The 11,982-nt window shown below is 33.9% G+C and overlaps 1 long non-coding RNA gene across 1 annotated transcript; it reads left to right on the plus strand.

The window, feature by feature from the left end:
* The first annotated feature begins 4,337 nt into the window (after nucleotides 1-4,337).
* On the plus strand, nucleotides 4,338-10,014 carry LOC138702746 (uncharacterized). Its single transcript, XR_011332893.1, has 2 exons — nucleotides 4,338-4,443; nucleotides 9,823-10,014. It is a non-coding gene; the product is annotated as an uncharacterized lncRNA (long non-coding RNA).
* Nucleotides 10,015-11,982: the final 1,968 nt, after the last annotated feature.

Raw genomic sequence — 11,982 nt, forward strand, 5'->3', positions numbered from 1 at the left:
TTTAAAAATTTTTAATTTAAACACTATTAAGTTCTGATGCCTCAAACTTTGCACAAAGCATTGTATCACAGTTGTCAACGTCAATTTTCTCTCTATTTCGGTCGATTTGAGATGGAATAGCCCATAATGTACTTTGGTACTTATAGTAATACCATAATATTAGGTTATATAGAGATAAATCTGACATTAAACTTCGTTAATACACTAAAAATTAATTAAAGTGGACTGCATAAACCACATACACTTCATACGATGACAAAGAAGTGAAGCCCGTTTTCTTAAATTTGTAACGACTTTAATTCCTGTATCACAGTAAAGTGATAAACCGCTCCACTGTTACTTTCAGTACCCAGATATTTTCAGTCGTTTGTAAGTAATTCTTACGTAGTTCTTTGACGCATGACAGGTTTCTTATGTTTTTTTTGCAGTGTTTCATTGGATGTATACTTGAAAAAATGGATTATGTAAGTAAGTTTCCCATGCGGACCAAATTTCTCTTAATTAACATTTCAGTGGAAATTATCAGTGAGATTAGAATGATAACCAGGTAGACAACAAAAATTGATGCAGTAATAGTTGTTCGTTCGTTAGTCTGAGACACGTAAACCTCACGTCTCAACACAAGTACAGATTTAGACATAATTAATTTATTAAGACATGTTTTTATTGGACAGTATCTGTAACAAGCAAAGCAAAAATGAAGTAAAAAAATCTCAACTAAATTAATTTTAAACTGTTCCTTTATTGATTATTTCCTTACATCTACGATTCTTGTTAAGTGAAATGAAATTAATCATTAGAATAGATCGAAATTAAGACAAATAATCTTAGGTTTCATTCATTTCTATATTTTTCTCTCAAAATTTCAACCACACTTTTTATTTCACAAGATAATGAACGATATAATATATGGGTGTTTAATAATAACCAGCGAAATTTAATTAGGAGGTTGTGTCCCCCCCCCAAAAAATTGATCAGTGTTTACAATATGTAAGCATTTACTTGTTAATTCAAATAATTAATATTGTTCATTTTCTAGTTCCTTTAATTACTTACCAACACAATCTAACTTATTTCCCCCACTTATTTTTTAATCTATGTATTCAATTACATCATTAGCTTATTCGCTATTAACTTGCTCATTTATTCCTTCTTTAATAACTCAAATTGCTTATTTCCCTGTTAATTTATATTTATTTGCGTACTATTTATTTATATACGTTTATGTATTTATTCATTTACTTACTTATTTATTTACCTATTTATTTATTATTCCCTTATTTATGTTTTATGTAGTTATTTATCTATTTGCCTAATTACTTATGTATTTATTTCTTACTTTACTTATTTGTCTAATTATTTATTTACCAACTTTCTTATCTATTTATTTATTTACGCATTTGATTATTTATTTATTCCTTTACTTATTTATCTATTTCCTTATTAACTTATTTATTATTTATGCACTTACTTTCTCCTTTATTTATTTATTTATTCATTTATTTATTTACTTCTCAACAGTAACAAATATAAATGATACTCGGGAGGAAATTAAACACAGAATAAATATGGGAAATGCCTGTTATTATTCCGTTGAGAAGCTTTTATCATCCAGTCTCCTGTCAAAAAATCTGAAGGTTTGAATTTATAAAATAGTTATATTACCGGTTGTTCTGTATGGTTGTGAAACTTGGACTCTCACTTTGAGAGAGGAACATAGGTTAAGGGTGTTTGAGAATAAGGTTCTCAGGAAAATATTTGGGGCTAAGAGGGATGAAGTTACAGGAGAATGGAGAAAGTTACACAACAGAGAACTGCACGCATTGTATTCTTCACCTGACATAATTAGGAACATTAAATCCAGACGTTTGAGATGGGCAGGGCATGTAGCACGTATGGGCGAATTCAGAAATGCATATAGAGTGTTAGTTGGGAGGCCGGGGGGAGGCCGTGACGTAGATGAGAAGATAATATTAAAATGGATTTAAGGGAGGTGGGATATGATGATACAGAATGGATTACTCTTGCTCAGGATAGGGACCAATGGCGGGCTTATGTGAGGGCGACAATGAACCTCCGGGTTCCTTAAACGCCAGTAAGTAAGTAAGTAATAAGCAAGTAAGTAAGTAAGCAAGTATTTATTTTCTTCTACGTTTACTTATTTATTTATTTATTTATTTATTTATTTATTTATTTATTTATTTATTTATTTATTTATTTATTTATTTATTTATTTATTTATTTATTTATTTATTTATTTATTTATTTATTTATTTATTTATTTATTTATCTATTTATTTATTTACTTATTTATGTATTTAGCTACTTTCTACTTTATATATTTATTTCTATTTATTCATTTTTGTATACATTTGTATTTTTATTTGTTCATTCAATAAATTAAGTATTTATATATTCATTCGATAATTTACGTCTTTAGTCACTTACTTATTTCTTCATACTTACTTTCTTACAAATGGCTTTTAAGGAACCCGAGGGTTCATTGCCGCCCTCACATAATCCCGCCATCGGTCCCTATCCTGCGCAAGATTAATCCAGTCTCTATCATCATATCCCACCTCCCTCAAATCCATTTTAATATTATCCTCCCATCTAAGTCGCGGCCTCCCTAAAGGTATTTTTCCCTCCGGTCTCACAACTAACACTCTATATGCATTTCTGGATTCGTCCATACGTGCTACATGCCCTGCCCATCTCAAACGTCTGGATTTTAAGTTCCTAATTATGTCTGGTGAAGAATACAATGCGTGCAGTTCTGTGTTGTGTAACTTTCTCCATTCTCCTGTAACTTCATCCCGCTTAGCCCTAAATATTTTCCTAAGCACCTTATTCTCAAACACCCTTAACCTATGTTCCTCTCTCAGAGTGAGAGTCCAAATTTCACAACCATACAGAACAACCGGTAATATAACTGTTTTATAAATTCTAACTTTCAGATTTTTGGACAGCAGACTGGATGATAAGAGCTTCTCAACCGAATAATAACACGCTTTTCCCATATTTATTCTGCGTTTCATTTCCTCCAGAGTGACATTTATATTTGTTACTGTTGCTCCAAGATATTTGAATTTTTCCACCTCTTCGAAGGATAAATCTCCAATTTTTATATTTCCATTTCGTACAATATTCTGGTCACGAGACATAATCATATACTTTGTCTTTTCGGGATTTACTTCCAAACCGATCGCTTTACTTGCTTCAAGTAAAATTTCCGTGTTTTCCCTAACCGTTTGTGTATTTTCTCCTAACATATTCACGTCATCTGCATAGACAAGAAGCTGATGTAACCCGTTCAATTCCAAACCCTCTGTGTTATCCTGAACTTTCCTAATGGCATATTCTAGAGTGAAGTTAAAAAGTAAAGGTGATAGTGCATCTCCCTGCTTTAGCCCGCAGTGAATTGGAAAAGGTTCAGATAGAAACTGACCTATACGGACTCTGCTGTATGTTTCACTGAGACACATTTTAATTAATCGAACTAGTTTCTTGGGAATACCAAATTCAATAAGAATATCATATAATACTTCCCTCTTAACCGAGTCATATGCCTTTTTGAAATCTATGAATAACTGATGTACTGTACCCTTATACTCCCATTTTTTCTCCATTATCTGTCGAGGTTCTTCACTGACTCAGTAATTTAATTATTCACATATTTAATTGTTTACTTATTTAATTATCCATCCCCTTATTTAATTATTCATTCACGTATTTATTTATTCGTCCACCTATTTTCTTATTTATTCACCTGTTTTAGTCTTAATTCAGCTATTAATTATTAATTCATTTATTTAATTATTCATTGGTATTTTTAATTATCCATTCACTTATTTAATTAATTACTGTAATTATTCATTCACATATTTCATTATTCACTTAATTTCATTCTTCTTTCACTTACTTTATTATTCATTTAATTATTTCTTTATTCATGATTCATTTATTTACTCATTCATTATTTAATCATGAAAGAAGAGAGTTTCAAGTAAGAAAGCACTTTAATCTTCAAGCATATTTTAATATAAGAATAATTTTTTCTCCTGAAAAACCCTGAGATTATTTGGCTGAGCAATTTTGTTCACATAATTATCTCAAGTTTAAGATGAAGTGCTCACTTAAATGATCAGGCAGTAAAATCGAGATGGATTGCCTTGCAAGAATGCTTCTAGTAGGCCTACCAAGTATAAAATATGTGTAACTTAAGATTATTACTTTTTTAATAACTAAAATACGAGTATATTTGGCTGTATAAAATTACAAAAAAAAATAATAACTCTCAATATATTAGTTTCAGCCACAAATTTTTGTATTTCCAGTTACTGGATGGGGAGTTGACTTTAGAAGGTTGTAAAAGATGGGCTCGCAGAAATGGAGACAAAGAAGAAATTGGTGTCCAGTTGTATCATACTTGTCGTTTAGCTGGTGAGCACATGGAAGACTTTCCTTGGAAGGAAACGCATACTTCATCAATGTGGGGGAGTTAAGCCTAAAATTACATACTATCAGTCTTACTAATAAACCGTGTATAGTTTTTATACGAGACTTACGCAGAGTTGAGACAGAAAACGTTACTAATAAACCGTGAATAAGCTATGGATGTATAAACAGGCTGTAACTATACAATGGGAATTGCTTTGCAGTAGTTATATACACGAAACCCCTTGTTTAAGCGTTGTATATAGAGAAAAAATGGCCACCCCTCTAACAGCTGTTCGTATCGACTGTCATTTTATGATGATGGATGCCTTGTAACCAAAGAAGAACAAACCAAAGATCATAGAATTATTAGAATAATATTGCTGTAGCTTGTACTCTCTGACCAAAATGTAGTGTGGTAATCGATTAGAGCCAGTTGTACTATCGATACTTAACATGCAACACTAGAGCGCTCTACCGGATGCAATAGAGAACCTCAGATATTCTATTACTTTTCGTAACGAAGTAATGACGAAACTATGACGTAGCTGTGTAATAGTTGTACTGTTATACACGACGTATGTAGTGATTATTAGTAAGGAATTTACACACGACGTATAAACGAGCTACTCATTGTATAAGTATAAGACAGTTAAACGTGTGTATATAGAGTTTTTATTAGTAAGACCGTATGTGTTTTTTGAAAATACTGTAAGCTGATGAATTTAAATACTATTATAGTCACAATCATGCCATGGTATGAAAGAAAAATTTCACAATCTCGAGCGGGAATCGAACCTGCGACTTCCTATTCTCCGGTCAGGTGCTCTACCACTGAGCTATCGAGTTCGTCTCACGCCAAAGGCTTGGAATTATCCTTTCATAGAGTACTGTCCATAGCGTCTGATCTAGTCGCCAGTATGAAAGGATAATTCCAAGCCTTTGGCGTGAGACGAACTCGATAGATCAGTGGTAGAGCGCCTGATCGGAGACCGGGAAGACGCGGGTTCGATTCCCGCTGGAGGTTGTGAAATTGTTCTTTCATACCATGGCATGATTGTGACTATAATAATATTTAAATTCATTAATATGTCACATCAACGGACGTGTATACGTCACCAAACATCGTAAGATGAAGATTACATTTGTAAAGTTTCTTTCAACCCATATGCAGTGCTGACTAGATCAGACGCTATGGACAGTACTCTATAACAGAGTCGCCAGTATGAAAGGATAATTCCAAGCCTTTGGCGTTAAACGAACTCGATAGCTCAGCGGTAGAGCGCCTGACCGGAGAACAGGAAGTCGCAGGTTCGATTCCCGAGGAGTGGATCAGCACAGCACGTTTGCACATCTCCTTTTTATGTTAAGTTAGGTTCTTTTCAAACTGAAATGACGAGTGAAGCGTAGGACAGTTAAAATTACTCTAACCTAACCTAATGTAACCATTTTATGTTAAGTTAGGTTAGGTTAGGTTAGAGTAATTTTAACTGTACGTTTCACTCGTCATTTCACTTTTTGAAAAGAACCTAACCTAACATAAAAAGGAGATGTGCAAACGTGCTGTCCTGATCCACTCCTCGATTCCCGCTCGAGGTTGTGAAATTTTTCTTTCATACCATGGTATGATTGTGACTATAATAGTATTTAAATTTATTAATATGTCACATCAACGGACGTGTATACGTCACCAAACATCGTAAGATGAAGATTACAACTGTAAGCTGAGTTTGAATTTACAGCTCTATAGTGCAAAGAAGCTGGAAACAGTGGTTACATCCAAGTTTTAGCAAGCGAAGGCGCTTTTTGGTGAAGCAGATGCAACTAAAGGGAAAAAGTGCAAGACGATATAATATTGTTGAGGTATGTTATGTATCTTTTGTCCTTTTAAGCTTCAGATATTAGTGAAATAATGTTCATGACTGAAAACATGAATATTTCCCTATATAAAAAGCATTACAATATCCAAATTCATAAAGAAGTTAGGTCGTACTAACACTACTTCTTATTCTTCTTCATTCCGGGTAAAATGACATACCACCGCAGTCTACTATATACAGTCGCGAAGCTTGAGGTGATTTTTTGCAAATCTCGTGATAAAGCGTTCCAAGCGGTTAGCAACTAGAAACAATAGACTGTCCACGGTCGACTTTGGACTGTGTCGTATTTCCATAGAGTGCTAGCTCGTTGCGTATTTCACATTGATGCTTGTGAAATGTTCGTTATTGGTTGTAATGAAAATGTTAATGGCTAAAATACAATAATTGAAATAATAATATTTTACTAGAGACGTAGAAAAATTAAGTTTGTTTTAATGAAATTTATTGATCACGTTTTATATTCAATTCTGGTGGGATTATTATTGCTTACGCCTACTTTTTTTTTTCAAAGGATATGTTTTTAATTATAGCTGTTAATTTTGTTGTTATTTATATTTGTTACTTTACTAGAGACGTAGAAAAAGTCTGTTACAATAAAATTTATTAATCACGTTTTATTTCCAATTCTGGTGTGATTATTATTGCTTAACCTCATCCCACTTTGTTAACTACGTAAGCCTACACTACAAGTACCGGTACACGCAAGTTACTCCATTAATTCATATTTCCATTATTATTGATGTAAAGGGAAATGCAAATTAATATTTATTGGTCTCATAGTTAATTATCGCTATAATCTTGAATGAGTGAAGCTATTATAGTAAATTTCAGTTCGTTTTGTACAAACAAAAATAATATTAACCTATTTCTTGCAGGTATCTTCGAGTTTATGGTGGAATTTAATATACTTCATTAAAATAATAAATTAACTTTATGCATTTAATATTTCAATAATGGAAGGAAGGTGTTAATTTTTCCAAAAGAACACAACGAAAGTGTAACATATTTTGTCGTCTACTAGGAGAGAGATCTGCGATGATGAGGCGATAGTAGCGATCCTAGTGGTGGGCAACTACCCATGTTTGCATTTTTACTACATATTGAGCTTCGCGACTGTATATAGTAGACTGTGATACCACCTATATAGTATGTCATTTTACCCAAGTGCATGTTTCTGACTGAAAATAAGAAGCCATACATTATGGGCGATAGCGATTTGCAAAATTGGTGTCAAATTTGTTTACAATGGCTGATTAGTGATTACGTCTGTGAAATTATGTAATATATAGTGGCATCTCTCTCATTGATCCACTGAATTTTCGTAAAGCTAACTGATTTTAAAATATGTGAGATGGGGATTTCTTTAAAATATATAAAACCTTAAGTTTCTAAAATAAATATATTTTCAATATTTATATGCACTGAATTTTGTTACTCTGATTTATCCTCTTATGAATGAGCTAGGCTTGGCGAGTCTGAAGTTTACTTGCACCTACTTCACCAAAAAGCGCTTTTGTGGAAAACATTGTAAGATGAGTTTGGATTTACAGCTCTATAGTGCACAGAAGTTGGCAACAATGAGTACACGTCATGTTAGCCTTCCCTCGTCACTGCACCCACCGACTCCAGCCACTTGATGTCTCTTTCTTCGGGCCTTTGATAACATATGATCAGGCCGTTACAAAGTGGCTGAGGAACCATCCTGGATGGGTGATTACACAGTTTCAAATTGCGGACTTATTTTCTGAAGTCTATGGAAAAGCTGCAACCATCACCAATGCATTGGGTGGATTTTCTTCAACAGGAATTTGTCCACTCAATTCGGACATATTTCCTGATCACTTATTTAGTCCTGCAGCGCCCACAGATAGACGTCTAACGAATGCAGTCCCTACAGACGGGCCAAAGGGTGCAACACAGAAGAGCAGTTCAACAACAAGAAATGCAAAAGAACATATGATAGAGCCATCACCACTAACTGCACCAGCTGTGGAAGCGTCACAAACAGGCCTTCATCTCATGTGAAACAGCAAGGGATCTCCCCGATTCCCTCTGGCACTAGATCTGTGGCGAGAAGGAAGAGAACACGTGAAGGATCCCAAATCGAGCAACTCTTTTATTAACCAATTAAAATTAAAGGAAGCTGAAAGAAGAGCTGTAGAAGAAAGGCGTTCAGCAAACAGAGGAAAAACACAGCTTCAGTTTGATCTAAGCAATGGGTGCCAAGATGAAGAGAGTGACTTCGATGGTGATGTTGAGAACGATGCACCTTGTCTGTACCGCAATGAATTTTACAGCCAATATAAACCAGAAGAAACATGGCTACAGTGCAAGAAATGTTTCTCATGGGCACACAACGAATGTGCAAGTGTATCTAAGAGAACAAAAATTTTTTTGAACAATGTAAAAATTAACTTAAGTGTGTCATTTTATCCTATAACTTGGCTAAAACGACATAGTTTGTCTATTTTCAAACATACCTTTCATTTATCTCCTTTCTGTGTAACAGATTGCGTAAAACAATCCACAAATTTTCCATTCTACGCTCTTATTTACCCGTTTCTGTTCTGCGTACTGTGTACTTAGCTCTGTTTCAATCAATAATTCAGTATGGTATTTTAGGTTGGGGAGGAATGGCAAAATCGACTCTCCGTCCTTTAAATCTGCTCCAAAAAAGAATTATCAAAATTTGTCTATATAAACCTTTTGATTACCGGTACTCAACAAAATTAATTTTTCAGGAATTTGGCGTATCAAATCTAGAACAAATTTATAAACAAAAATTGCTGATTTACTTCCATAAAAACCACAATAAATTTAAATATGATCCTCATGAATACCAGACGAGACAAAACTACAGTTTCTTTCTAAATACTCCCAAATGCCACACAACTGCTGGATTAAAACACAGCAGAAATTTTGGACCCAAAATATATAATACATTAATTAGAGCTTACCCTGAGCTAAGTACACTTAACACACATAGATTTAAGAGACGAATCAGATTAATTATTTAATTGTTTAAGCTAATTGAGTTAAAATTGTTACTCTAATATTTATGTACTTCTGTATTTTCTATTTGTATATAGACCCTGTTATTACATGCTGTATTATTTTACCATTTATTAATGTGATTGTGCTCAATGAACTCTCGTAATTTTGTGATATATTTTGTATAACTGATCTGAACTGCGCCCGAGCACGAGCTTCTGCTGTTTCGGGCTGCAATGCCTAATGTAGCTCAAGTGTATAGTATTAATAATATTAATAAATATTAATAAAACTTAAAGATTGTCAGTATTTTCCACTTTTTGTTGATCTTTATATAGGCCTATGTGTTATGTTGTAGTATCATTTATATATAATTGACCAAAACAAATTTGGTAAGAATACATTTTTTTTTTTCAAGATTTCTTTAAGGTATGTCATTTTAGGCCTAGTTCCCCTATGGTAAGAAAATTTATTTTACGTTGGATACACGTACAGGTGACTATTATTTTTGCAGTTGGAGATGGAGATGACCGTTGTGAAACTGGTCCGAAACTTCTGAGATGCATCTCGCACCACGATTCAATCCCTACTGTTTTACTGTGACGTCAGGAACAGTTTTAAGAACACCTTCAGAGAAGCTTGAGATTTGTGTCACATATTATGTAACAGAACATGACGTATCTATGTAATAAATGATGCAACCATTGCTATTTGTGTTTTCATATTTATTTATAGTTGCTTCAACACCTAGGTAGTGTTGCTCAGCGGAGCGAATACAACTGGCGGAGGAATCGGAGATTACGAATGAAGGCTGGTTCACAATAAACCGGGAACGAGAACCAGAATGAAAACGAGAAGCAGAGGACGTGAATATGAAAATTTTAAATTCACAATAAACCGAGATATGTATGTCAATAACGATATGTAAAGTTGATATTACGCATTCTGATGTTATTTGTGTTTAATTGACCAATGGCGTTCTCTCACGAGTACAAGGCAGACAACATAAACACAGGTTAACCAACTTCGAAATTTCAACTGAAACATTTCATTAGGTACGGTACTATAAATATGCCCATGCATCTTTATTATCACAACATATTTAAGTCTACCATAACGTAAAATAATTAGAGAAGAAAAATTATTTGTAATAGGACAAAAATGAACACAACAGTAGTTATTGAATTGAAGCATGAATATGTAGTGTGTAATACAACCAATACAGTAATGAAATATGATTCACTTACGATCGGTGTTCAAAGACGCAGCTATTGAAAGCCACGTATTCTCCTTCATTTTCTCATCTTTATACCAGGCGCGCCGCTTATCGTAAACGTGAGGATTTTCCTCAACACTCAAAATTAGAATCTCATCAAATAAAACTTGCTCAATGATGCACAGCACAGAACAAAATAATGCATAGGTTATGTCACGGTCTTCTTGCTACAAAATATACGACGACAAAATAGCTTTTAGATGGCAATAGAATGAATCTAGTGGGCTGTGATCGGAAACATGAACGCCAAAGTTGAAACTTGGCCAACTCTCCGTTCCCGATCCCGGGCTCCGGCAAGCTTTTCGTTAATTGTGAATGCTCACATTTAAATGTACACATTTTAACAATTTTACCGTTTTCGTTTTCGTTCCGATTCTCGTTTCCGGTTTATTGTGAACCAGCCTTTAATCTCCTCTCCGGTGATTTCCGGTGCTACCGAAGGTGGTAGAGGGGATATACGGAGATTCGGAGGGAAGAGACAATCGAAGAACGGAATTCTCAAGGACGACCGACCTGCCGACCAACCGGTGGGACTAGCAGGAGTTGTCAGTGGGATAAAATGTCACTGGAGCGGGTATCCGACACATGGAAATTCTTACAGTTAGTTTAAAGTAGCAGAGTTTTGTCAAAGGGGGATATTATTAAAACTGTTTACAATTTACATTATCGGTATATTTATTAATGTTATGCTATGTTTAAGGGAAGAGGAAGGTATTTTTTTTTTTTACTTTTTTCCTATTTGGTGTAATTTTTTTTTTTTTTTTTTTGTATGTAGAGAGCTCATGGCTATAGCAACCCAACCAAATATGAATATTTTGAAAAAAATTATTTGTGAGCCAGATTTGAAAAAAAAAAGTGTACCCAATGCAGGATTTTACTAAAACCGATATATCTAAGCCATTTTTAAAGATAAGTTCAAACACTGTGTTACAATTCACTCGTAAAAGCATGCTCTATAAAATGTCTGTGACAGAATTTTGATATAAGTCCCTACATCTGTAAAATAAACAATAAAATTTAATAACGTTTCTTTTATTTTCTTTCTTGCAAACAGACAGACTTATTTTTAAAATGAAGTCAATTAGGAAAATTCTGTTACAGAGAAAAGTTACCTAACAGTCTAGAGAATGTGTGTTCTAAATTTCATGCATGTATCTTTAATAGTTCAGAAATGATATCGATTTTTGCCTGGCAGTGTAGCAAAAAAGTAAGTTCCAGAAACAGCAATCAAGGGGGGAGGGGCGGGTGCAATTTAAAAGTCCAGTGCGCAGGAAGTTTAAAAATGGCGTCCCAATATCCGATAAGGGCACAAATAGCCACAAAACGTTACACAATGTATTGCACACATATCACAGCGTATTTTAAAGAATTTTTTGGAAAAAAAAAAAAAAAGAAGAA

Source organism: Periplaneta americana, chromosome 7, assembly GCF_040183065.1.
Source record: "Periplaneta americana isolate PAMFEO1 chromosome 7, P.americana_PAMFEO1_priV1, whole genome shotgun sequence".
Classification (NCBI taxonomy): domain Eukaryota; kingdom Metazoa; phylum Arthropoda; class Insecta; order Blattodea; family Blattidae; genus Periplaneta; species Periplaneta americana.